The sequence below is a fragment of the Oncorhynchus clarkii genome, chromosome 9 (assembly GCF_045791955.1).
Source record: "Oncorhynchus clarkii lewisi isolate Uvic-CL-2024 chromosome 9, UVic_Ocla_1.0, whole genome shotgun sequence".
NCBI classification, from domain to species: domain Eukaryota; kingdom Metazoa; phylum Chordata; class Actinopteri; order Salmoniformes; family Salmonidae; genus Oncorhynchus; species Oncorhynchus clarkii.
Genome location: NC_092155.1, coordinates 20,608,936 through 20,621,195, shown reverse-complemented (window position 1 = coordinate 20,621,195; position 12,260 = coordinate 20,608,936). Strand labels below are relative to the sequence as shown.

General features: G+C 44.8%; 1 pseudogene; it reads right to left on the bottom strand.

Annotated features, from left to right (window-relative positions):
• LOC139417508 (dedicator of cytokinesis protein 11-like) overlaps nt 1–12,012 on the bottom strand; it is an 86,694-nt pseudogene extending 74,682 nt beyond the window's left edge.
• Between the last annotated feature and the right edge of the window lie 248 nt (nt 12,013–12,260).

The window sequence follows — 12,260 nt, the reverse complement described above, 5'->3', positions numbered from 1 at the left end:
ATGAGTTAAAATCTGTGTAAAATCTGTGTCTTACTTGGCAGCCCAGGCGAAGGGCATCCTATACTGGCCCAGGTGCTGACACGTCTGCTTGGCAGCCTTCAGAACCTTCTGGCCTGTCTGGAGGGGAACACAATGAGTCCAATGTATAGGTGATAACACAGGCTTTATGATTTATAATAGTGGAACAGCAACTCAATTGATCATGATGGAACTGAGACCAAAATAGGAAGCAATTCAATTTAAAAAGACACTTTAAAAAGTAGCTCTAGAACCATTGGTTTTGGGGGGGGGTTATGTAAGTCCTGTCTCTGACACATGGTCTGATAATAGCAATAGCAGTAATATTGTTTGAGAGAGGCACGAAGGAAAGGACCTTGTTGATGTCTGAAGCGGCAAACAGACACACGCACAGACACACACACGCACCACATGCACACACGCGTAGACACACGCGCACCACACGCACAGACAAACCTTGTTGATGTCTGAGGTCTTGATTGATGTAGGGCTCAGCACAGTGTGTAATGCCGTTCTGTAGGACCTTCTCCACTCTGGCCACCAGGAAAATATCAGCATGGGGGTTGGTCACTGAGAAGATACCCTAGAGGAGAGGGACAGAGGGATGATGGTTTAAGACTGTATCTAATATACCCTAGATGAGAAGACAGATGGGGGGAGGAGGGTTTAAGACTGTATCTAACATACCCTAGAGGAGAAGACAGATGGAGGGAGGAGGATGAGGCTGTTAAACATGATGCATACCTTAGTGGTGGAAAACATTGCTATTAAACTTCAGGCAGGGAAGTGGCTGGCTGTCGTTTGTGGTTGAAGTTATAGAGGAAACCCAAACAGAACTCAAACTATTATGGGGTCAGTGATATGAAGCCAACCGTGGCTCTTACAGTGTCATGTGCGAGCACAAACACACACACACACACACACACACACACACACACAAAACCATGATATTCCTGGGAGTGGTGGCACAGTAAGAGTGGAGTTCTTGAGACATGAATGGGACATTTGGATCAGTAACTATACATCAGCTGTGACATGAGTTCCATTCAAATGCTCTAGCTGTGGCTTGGCTAATGACAGTACGGCGTGGCCTTGCTAATGTCTGCTACCACCACACAGTTACATGGGCGACACCCTTAAAACAACACTTTATTCACAATATAAATATGTCTAAAGCTGGCGGAAGTAAGTCTGCCAATACCAGTACCAGAGAGATGGGACATTAATAAGGGACCTGACTAAGGGGAGCCTGACAGTATCAGTACCTGTACCAGTACCAGTACCACACCTTAACTACCGTTGTGCTGCTGCTACTGACCGATGCAGTAGAGAGAGTTGAGGGCTGAGGGTTGAAGGAGGCTGTCCTTGGACTACACCCAAACAGCACCTCAATTTCACTGTGATCTGCTGGCCTCCGTGCCTATAATCAGACAGCCTATTTCTGCGATTACTAACTATTTCTCGGTGTCCTGTTAGACTTCGCTAGGTCCACACGCACAAACTGGGCAAGAGCTTAATCAAGTTCCATTTTTTGTGTCATCAGCATGCATTGTTTGACCAATGAGAGTGAGGATGACCATTGTCTTGATTGATTCTATTCTGTTTGATGCTCTGTTCTTCATTCTGTTTCTGGGTCTAGATGTTATCCACAGTGATTTCCCATTATTTCCATTTCACAGGGTATTCTACAGTCGTGTTCCATCCACCCTTGCCTATGTTCTTGCTGTTATGTTTCAAGTCTAGGGGTGGGAGGTTCAGAACTGTAGTGGTCTGATTGTGTACTGTGATTTACAGCCGGGCACCGTCAGTATTGCTCCTGTGTAATGCTGTTAATGGGCCCAGCAGGAGTGTGTGAGTGTGTGAGTGTGTGTGTGTTATGACCTGAAAACTGTTTTGGTAAATAGCATGGTCTACAGATGTCATGACTTCATCCGAAGTCGGTCCCTCTCCTTGCTCGGGCGACGTTCGGCGGTCGACGTCACCGGTCTTCTAGCCATCGCCAATCCACCTTTCATTTTCCATTTGTTTTGTCTTGTCTTCCCACACACCTGGTTTCAATTCCATCAATTACATGTTCCCCCCATGTCATTGCCCGGTATTGTTTTTTTGTAAGTGCTTGTGCACCTTATGTCTGGTGTGTGTGGGGTTGTGTACCCATTTATTGATTGTTCTGTTTTCCGGTGGTTTTTATTATTAAACTGCGCAGTTGGAAACACAGTTTTTGCTCTCCTGCGTCTGACTTCTCTGCCACCAGTACGCACCCCTTACTACAGCTTATCATGAGGTATCCTACCTTAAACGAGCAGAACCCAGAGACATTCCTTAATATTAGAGATTTATATATTAGAGATTGCGCACCAGCTGTTGTTAACAAAGAGTCTTGCCGATGCACAGCAAACCCAGCTAACTGTATTTTATCCATGTGCTTGTTCAGACATAACTCCGGGAAGCATGGTAAAGTACAGTTTTTCATGTCCCTTTGATAGGATCGTCTCAAACAGAGCTCGTCCAGCTTATTCTCCGGTGATTACACGTTTGCCAATAGAACAGAGGGTAGAGGCGGTCTGTCCACTCGCCAACGTAGTCTTGTCAGGTATCCCGCACGCTGGCCTCTATAACGCCACCTCTTCCTTCATCATATGTCAGGGATTTGGGCCTAGTCCGGGTCACCATCGCCAATTTGTTTCATCCCACTTGATTTTATGTTGAGTAGGATAGCAGTCTACACTATAAATAACTTGTAATATTGGAAGTAACCATCTGGATGTCACCGTGAGACAGTCTACACTACTCAATGGGTAGAGTTTGTGCTGCAAGCCAACAACAACACAGTGTCACAGTGTCCTTCACTACGGCATTAACGTCTAACGTTAGATTTTAGTACAAAAAATAGAAACAATTAATGAAAAAAAAAAACTATGATTCTGAACACTCGCAAGTCACAACTTTTTCCTTGCTCAAGTTTCTAGCTTCAAGCAGTAAACTAGCTAGCTGGGAAGGGTTAATTAAGATGACTGACTGAACCAAATCCACTCGACTAGCCTCTCGCTTGTTTCAGAAAGGAGCAAGAAAGTTTCATCACTCAGAAAGGGACAGAAACGCACGGATGCCTGGCCGTCCCGTCTTGAGTCAGCAGTTTTAATGTTCATATCATGTAATTCTACTCATTTTGCAATGTGGCGTGGTTTTACAGCTTATTTCCTGCACGGTGGCGAGAAATGTTTGCAGTTTTGACACCTGAGTGAGACTGACGAAGAAAATATCAAATGGGGGCCCCCCGGGCTCGAATTCGACCGTAATTACCACAGGTTTAGATAGCTGGCCGCTAGACTAACTTACTTATCAAAATGTGTTTTGCTGACATGTGCTAATTAAGTGACTGACATAAGAGAAAAACTGCTGATGCACAGCCAAGTTTCGAAATTGCACCTTGTGTATTCTACCTTGTAAGTTGAGACGCCGACTGCGTTTATCAGAGGGTCTTCAAAAGGGAAGACTCTTCCCTGTCTCATCAACTGAAAACCTAAAAGATGGAATCTGTATTAAGTGAAACAGCCCACTGTTCGCCCCCAGCGCCTTTGTATCGTCACGTCTACTCCCGCTCCGGCGCTCGACATCACCGGTCTAAGCACAGGTCCTGGCAACCCATCTTTATGTACACCTGGCAACCATCATTACGCACACCTGCGTCTCATCACCAGTCACACCTGGACTTCATTACTCCCTTGATTATTTACTCTTTGTATAGCACTCTTATCAGTCATCAGGTAGTATTGTTAATGTTTCTCTGTCAGACGCTTCTCTTGTTTTGCATCGCTCTATGTTCGCTATCATTAAACTCACTAACTGCACCTGCTTCCTGACTCCCTGCGTCTATGTAACAGTTATTGTTTTTGTCTTGTTGTTGAAAGGGAGGAGAAACGGAGAAGAGAAGCCTCCGGCAGCGTGGTGAAAGCTAATTGCAGTATATATTTTGTTCTATCTATCAAGCCGTAATGATGTCAGAGGGAAAAAAAGGAGTGTTCGTTGTTTGCAGTAACCTCTTTGTTGTTGTAATATCCCAAACTGTCGTGGCAGTTTCACTAATTAAGAATTTCACCTTAATGTATTTATATCAAATAAGGGAGAGACAGACTAAATTTCTAATCTTGGGATTCTGTGATCCCACCATAATTTCTACAGAAACACAAGCATGATTTAGCCTACTCATATGTGTGTGCGTGTTTAAACAAACCTCAACACAACACAAGCCAACACACAGGGTATAGGGCAGGTAAGGTCACTATGGTCCTACCTGAGTAGGGGAACGCAGCAGAGACTCAGACACCCTCTGTAGAATGGGCTGACCATTCCCATTCCCTGCATCACTGTTCACTCCTCCATTCACTCCTCCTCCTCCACCACCTCCCTCTGATGTAGGGGAGAGTTGGGAGGTGTCGGTCAGCATCTCTCGTACACAGGGGGGGGGGGTTGAGGTCCACATGGAAGTCAGAGGAGATCTTACAGCTCTTAGACACATCAAACAGAGCCAGGCTGATGAAGAACGGCTCCACCTGGATAACAGAGGTAGATGGGAAAGGGAGTGTGTGTGTGTGGGAGAGCGTGTCTGTGTGCGTTTACGAGGTACAAACAAAGAGCGTGTGTGTATGAGTGTATGTGCACTTATGTAGATATAAGCATATTGAATGATGGCCATTCCTTCCAGGAACCATTAAGCATATCTATGTTTGAGTTTAAGATGGGAGGAGGAGAGTAGAACTATTTCCTAACCACGCAAATGTCGGTCAGCCAACATCCCCAACTCCCAACCAGCTCTATAAATGCTCTAGTGGGCATGAAGTTATTCATCACTGTGTTTCATGTCTACGATAATCCACTCTGAAGGAGGGAGAGAGAGAGTACTCACTAGTGTGCTCTCTATACTGCTGGCTGACGTCAAAAGAGGCACTGCATTCATCTCACACTCATAGCAGAATGCTAACTAACTACATTCATCAGGAAATGTGAATGTGGATCATGACATAGGTCTCTGTAGTGTAATTTGTATTTACATTAAAATATGTACTATAATACTTTTTATACTTAAATAGATCAAATAACGATATCAACATAAGATGAATATACAGCATGAAACATGAAAAGCCTGATGTTCATTTTGTATCTGTTCTTTGTTATGCATAATTAATGTAGCACACAAATGTCCCTCTCTCAGACGGAGTGTCGAGGTGTAGTGGTGACCTACGCTGGAGCAGAAGGGTGTGTGTCTATGTGACCTTACATTGGTGAGAACCCCGTCCCCCCTCTCGCTGACACAGCCCTGCAGGCTGAAGGTGAGGTCATGGCAGTTGACCTCTGGAGGGGAGAGGGGAGGAAGAAGTGGAAAGGAGTGGAGAGGCGGGAGGAGAGAGAGGAGGATGTGGAGGGGAAGGAGGAGAGGGAGGTCAGGAAGAAAGATTAAGGAGGGAATGTTGGTTAGCTTCTGGCATCCATCGTCATGGAAACACATCCAATGTACATACACAGACATTCTCTAATTGAGACGTTCAATTGATGCCAGTGAAGCCAGCAGGGCCCTGGGACTGCCCAGACAGACATATTGACATATCTACAGGCACACATCTATACTCATCATACCATAGGTCTGCTTTAATAGACTCAAACATTCAATCAAATCAAATGTTATTGGTCACATACACGTGTTTAGCAGATATTATTATGGGTGTAGCGAAATGCTTGCATTTCTAGCTCCAATAGTGCAGTAATATCTAACAATTTCACAACAATACACACAAACCTAAGTAAAGGAATGGAATTAAGAATATATAAATATTTGGGCAAGCAATGGCGGCATAGACTAAGATACAGTAGAATAGAATACAGTATATACATGAGATGAGTAATGCAAAATATGTAAACATTATTCAAGTGACTAGTGTTCCATTATTAAAGTGGCCAGTCATTTCAAGTAAATGTATAAAGGCAGCAGCCTCTAAAATGCTAGTGATGGCTATTGAACAGTCTGATGGCCTTGAGATCGAAGCTGTTTTTCAATCTCTCGGTCCCAGCTTTGATGCACCTGTACTGACCTCACCTTCTAGATGATAGCGGGGTGAACAGGCCGTGGCTTGGGTGGTTGTTGTCCTTGATGATCTTTTTGGCCTTCCTGTGACATCGAGTGCTGTAGGTGTCCTGGAGGGCAGGTAGTTTGCCCCCAGTGATGCGTTGGGCAGACGGCACCACCCTCTGGCGTGCCCTGCGAATGCGGGGGGTGCAGTTGCCGTACCAGGGGGTGATACAGTCCAACAGGATGCTCTCAATTGTGCATTGGTAAAAGTTTGTGAGGGTTTTAGGTGCCAAGACAAATTTCTTCAGCCTCCTGAAATTGAAGCCTTCTTCACCACACTCTCTGTGTGGGTGGACCATTTCAGTTTGTCAGTGATGTTTACGCTGAGGAACTTGAAGCTTTCCACCTTCTCCACTGCAGTGCCGTTGATGTGGATAGGGGGGTACTCTCTCTGCTGTTTCCTGAAGTCTACGATCAGCTCCTTTGTTTTGTTGACGTTGAGTGAGAGGTTATTTTCCTGGCACCGCACTCCCAGGGCCCTCACCTCCTCCCTGTAGGTTGTCTCGTCATTGTTGGTAATCAGTCCTACTACTGTTGCGTCGTCTGCAAACTTGATGATTGAGTTGGAGGCGTGCTTTGCCACACATGTGTGAACAGGGAGTACAGGAGGGGGCTGTACACGCACCCTTGTGGGGTCCAGTGTTGAGGATCAGCGAAGTGGAGATGTTGTTTCCTACCTTCACCACCTATGGGCGGCCCATCAGGAAGCCCAGGACCTAATTGCACAGGGCGGGGTTGAGACCCAGGGCCTCAAGCTTAATGATGAGCTTGGAGGGTACTATGGTGTTGAATGTTGAGCTGTAGTCAATGAACATCATTCTTACATAGGTATTCCTCTTGTCCAGATGGGTTAGGTCAGTGTGCAGTGTGATGGCGATTGCATAGTCTGTGGATCTATTGGGACGGTAAGAAAATTGAAGTGGGTGTAGGGTGTCAGGTAAGGTGGAGGTGATATGATCCTTGACTAGTCTCTCAAAGCACTTCATAATGACAGAAGTAAGTGCTACGGGGTGATAGTCATTTACTTCAGTTACCTTTGCTTTCTTGGGTACAGGAACAATGGTGGCCACCATGAAGCATATGGGGACAGCAGACTGGGTTAGGGAGAGATTGAATACAGTATGTCCATAAACACTCCAGCCAGCTGGTCTGCGCATGCTCTGAGGACGCAGCTAGGGATGCCGTCTGGGCCGGCAGCCTTGCGAGGGTTAACATGCTTAAATGTCTTACTCACGTACGCCACAGAGAAGGAGAGCCCACAGTCCTTGGTAGTGTTATCCTCAAAACGGCCGACATTTCGCTTGTTATATACTGACATTTCGCTTGTTTGATTGCCTTGCGGAGGGAATAACTACACTGTTTGCATTCGGCCACATTCCCAGTCACCTTGCCATGGTTAAATGCTGTGGATCGCGCTTTCAGTTTTGTGAAAATGCTGGTTTCTGGTTAGGGTAGATTTTAAAAGGCACAGTGGGAACAAGATCTCCTATACACTTCTTAATAGACAAACTAGTCACCGTATCAGTGCATGTTATTCTCGGAGGCTACCCGTAACATTTCCCAGTACAGGTGATCAAAACAGTCTTGAAGTGTGGATTCCAATTGATCAGACCAGCGTTGAATAGTCCTTAGGATGGGTACTTCCTGTTTGAGTTTCTGCCTATAGAAAGGGAATATAATCGGAAGCGGTGGGTGTTGTGCGCGCCTCCTGAGTCGGACTAGAAGTCCACTCTGAATACCTCTTCTTCGCTGGTGGGGTTTTCGATCAGCCTCTGGAATCAGTTCAATTGCTCTGGGGGGTACGAACAAAGGAACCGATTCAGGAAAGTCGTATTCCTGGTCGTAATGCTGGTGAGTTTTGGCGGCTCTGATATCCAAATGCTCTTCCTGGCTGTATGTAATAACACAAAAAATGTTCTGGGCTAATAATGTAAGAAATAACACGTATAAAAGTTGCCTAGGGACGAGATGCACGGCTGCCCTATCTATCGGCGCCAGTCCTATTGGAAATGAATAGAGTAAAACAGACCGTGCTAACCTGTGTTTCAGGGTCCTGAGTTTATTGAGCTGGTCTGTTTCCCTAGCATACTGCAGAGAGACGGAAGAAGACAAAAAGAAGTAAGAACAGACACATACAGCTTCAGGTCACAGCTGAGCTCGACAGAGAACTCCACCATCCCCCTCTCTTGTCCTAAATCCCCCTCTCATTTACTCTCCTCCTCTCACACCATCCAGCCCCAGACAGACAGTAGAGATAACCTGGTCCTCTATGAAGGGGAGAGCTGCGACATCTCAGAGGAGCCAGTTAAAAAAGCCTCATCACACAGAGATTACAGCTCTCTTTGTTCTCCATGTGCTGCTCTGGGTTTATAGATACATTAAAGCAGTGAGGTCTCTATGGGATAAAGGTACTGTTGTTATGTCCAGGGTTACAGGATGTACTATACATTAGGGACCTGCTACAGATAAAAGGGAGCTTGTAAACTGTGGTTCCCTGATAGTGTAACGGTATCAAAGCTCAGTGAGCGTCACATAAATGACTAGACATAATATAGCCTATATATGTCAGGTGGAGGTATTGTCTTTCTCTAACTGACTAGAGAATGAATTATCTAGTGCACGTGCCTTATCAATGATCATTACTGCTTATATTACTGCTTACACATACAGTATTTGAATAGAACTATTTAAGAGGGCTTTACTTTTAATGTCCAAGAGAAACAGGATACAGATGTAGGACCTTCATTTGATCTGTTGCGGGACATTTAAAACGTGGAGTGTATTTGAGGTTTAAAAAGGCTTCTGAAGTTTGTCACTTCCACTGACATTTCAGACTTGATTTTCCCTCATGAAAAAAACGTAGCAACCCCTACAAAAATGTCCATGAATTATAATCCACATTTCCTGTTGCTGCAGGATAGTTGTTTGCTTTCCAGCTGTAGCGGAAAAAAAGTCAAATTATATATCCTACATCTGGGTGCTCGGCGTCTGAATAACCCTATAAAACCGTTTCCACCATGTACTGGGCAAGTTTCACAACCTTGTGTGTAGTAGATGGGAGGGGTAATACATTATTCACTACTACTACAATACAGCACAGACACTGATGAAACCAGAGGTGAAGAGAGTCAGACCAAAACACACTACCAACACACACCAGACTGAATCTATTAGCACTGGAGGCTGTGTCTCAGTGGAGTGCCAAACATTGATTATTTATCAGGGCCCGCATTCATCAAGCTTCTCAGAGTAGGAGTGCCGACCTTGGATCAGGTCTCCCTTCTTATACGGCAAAACCTGATCCTAGATCATCCCTTTTTGTGAATACGGGCCCTGGAGCTTAGTGCAAAAATAAGGCAAAAAGGATACATTCACTGATCTTTTTAAAATAAATAAGCAGCTATAAGCATAGCTGACAGTAGCCTTGCAGCACATCTCTACTCTGATAACACTGACCTTTATGAGTTCAGGGTGTAGGCTCCTCCCCAGACTCTCCAATAGGCTCTCTCCCTTCCCCTGGCTGCTGCTGTCCTCATCTGATTGGGCGAGAGAGGTGTCAGTCGAAAGGAGTACTTACCATACAGCCTACTGTACGATTCGGATAATGACATCTGATATAAGTGGAAGTTCTGTGATATCTGATACTCCGAGAGTTATGTACTTGGCTATCCCGCAACTGCACAAAAACCTTGGATGAGTGTACTTTAATGTTCCACTCTTCCAAGTTGAGCAATGTCCTAATGAGCATTCCTTTTAAAATGCAGCTTTTCGTACTAACTCTGATATCTTTCTAACTCCCTTCGCTGTGTTGCAGGGGAAACTGGAGAATAGCCAGGCTGACTCCCACCGCTTTCTGCTATACAAGCCTTCCGAATCTCTCTGCATTTCAGGGGCATATGAGAACATAATGTTATCAAAAGGACAATTTCCTAATTGGAAAATAAATTCCCCCAACTGTGAAAGTCCTCCAACGCGCTTCCACACACACACACACACAGCTGCATAATGTTGGCATTCCTCCACTATTGTAACAGCCGTAATACGCTGAGTTCAATAGTTCACAATAACTTCCTTCTATGTCAACAAACAATTCCAACGAATTGTGAAAGGGGAACTGAATTTGAGTCAGGTCAAATTACTGGAGAAAACAAGTGAAACAGTGCTGCGTTCTGGTACCAACTGTGTATCATCCTGTAATTGACTGTTAAGGTTTTTCGGTGTGTTTACAGGTCAGTAGCAGGGATTTGAATCTCCTAGAGATTACCGCGTTGAAAGACAGGTGAAACTGTGCTATGAGAATAATGACAGGAGTGGAGTAGCTAAATAGCATGTCTGTTTGTAACGCAAGTGTGTAGGAGTAGGAGAGTACAGCGTACACTGCGTGTATATCAGTGTGTATGTGTATTATAAGTATATGTGTGTGTCCAGTCCAGTCCCCTCCCTCCTCACCCAGGGCACAGTCTAGGTGGTCTCCTCCATTCTTCCGGTCTCCTCCCTCGGTGCTGCTCTGCAGGGCATGTTTCAGGGTGATCACCCACCCCTCCATCTCCTCCTCGCTGTCCGCAGCCAGGAAGTGGCTGAAGCGCTCCTGCATCTTTAGCTCAAAGCCGTTACGACGTATTTTAGGGCACTGGGGTGAAAATATTGAAGTTTGGTTGTGAGCATCTAAACAAAGTCATTGAAAAACACTCATTATAGCTCCTAAATACTTTTAACCAATGGAAAGCTTCCTGGCAGCCTCTCCAGTCTACTGTACCACACAGTGCCAACACTCAGAAGTTTCTCTCATTTATTAGGAGAAAAAATGCAAGCACCCATTTTTAACTGACCGGAGACTGGAATGCAGTTCAAAAAATCCAATCAGTTCCTGAAGGATGGCAAAGGTGGAGGAGAGGGATCCTGACCTAACTTTCACAAGTGTTGCGAGAGCTGAAAACAGACTTGTTCATGTGGTCACAGTGGTGGTTTTACGATCCCAAAGGAGTTCCCTTTTACTGGGATGTTGAAACACAAAACCAGCAGAATTCCTTATACATACTGTAGCTTTCCTGAGCCAGCATTTTTCCAATGTTGTTCCAGCACTGTGTTCCAGCATTAAAAATAGCTAAATAGCTAGACGTGTCGGTCTACACAAAGCCCAAAGCACATGGTGTGCCTCTGTAAGCAAATGGTCAATCTACAGATGTAGGATCTTAATTTGATCACTCATTTGTTGCTGAGAATGTTCCTGCGAAGCAGGAAATGCAAACTTGTACTGTATGATTTTTACATTTCAGACTAGATTTACGCTCATGAATAAAATGGATCAACCCCTACAAAAATGTCCATTAATTATAATCCACATAATAAATCACATTTCCTGTCGCTGCAGGATTATTTTCCTGCTGTAGCACACTGGCTCAAATTAAGATCCTACAGCTGTATAAAGCCCTGAGTCAGGGAGTACTCCTACAACAACATTTTCAAACTATCTATTCCGATAACATTAGGAGCAAGCAACAACACAAAAACTCAGAACAGCAGATACACTTCATGCTATTGGTAATGTCCAGATGGGATAATGACCTGAATGACATCTATACAGGAGTACAAGTAGATGGACCCTTTGGTGTCCTTGCGCTTCTTCTCATCCTTGTAGGAGTTGAGGATGTAAGACCCGCCCGGCAGCTGGGACAGGTAGAAATACCTCCTCTTAAACACCCGAGGGCCAGAGGTAGAGAGGTTTAATTCAATCCAATAGCAACGCCGTCTTTAGCCTCGCTCACACTGTAGGATACATCTGCTGTATAGGCTAGTGTCTGGTGCTGAACGATGCGTGTGTACAGAGGTAGAGGAGGCTGGTTATTAAATCTATTGTTGTGGCATTGCATAGAGATATCTTCTTGTATTAGCTCAATCAGGTACTGTATGTTAGTGCTGAACAAGAGCCTGCACAGTACCGCAGTTGGTCGCCAGCTGTGTACAATCCACAGTGATGAGGAAGTGTTGTGTATATTAGTAGTTGGGCTGATCTAGCCTAGTAAATCTGTTGTGATGAGGAAGTGTTGTGTAGATTAGTAGTTGTCCTGATCTAGCCTAGTAAATCTGTTGTGTTGAGGAAGTGTTGTGTATATTAGTA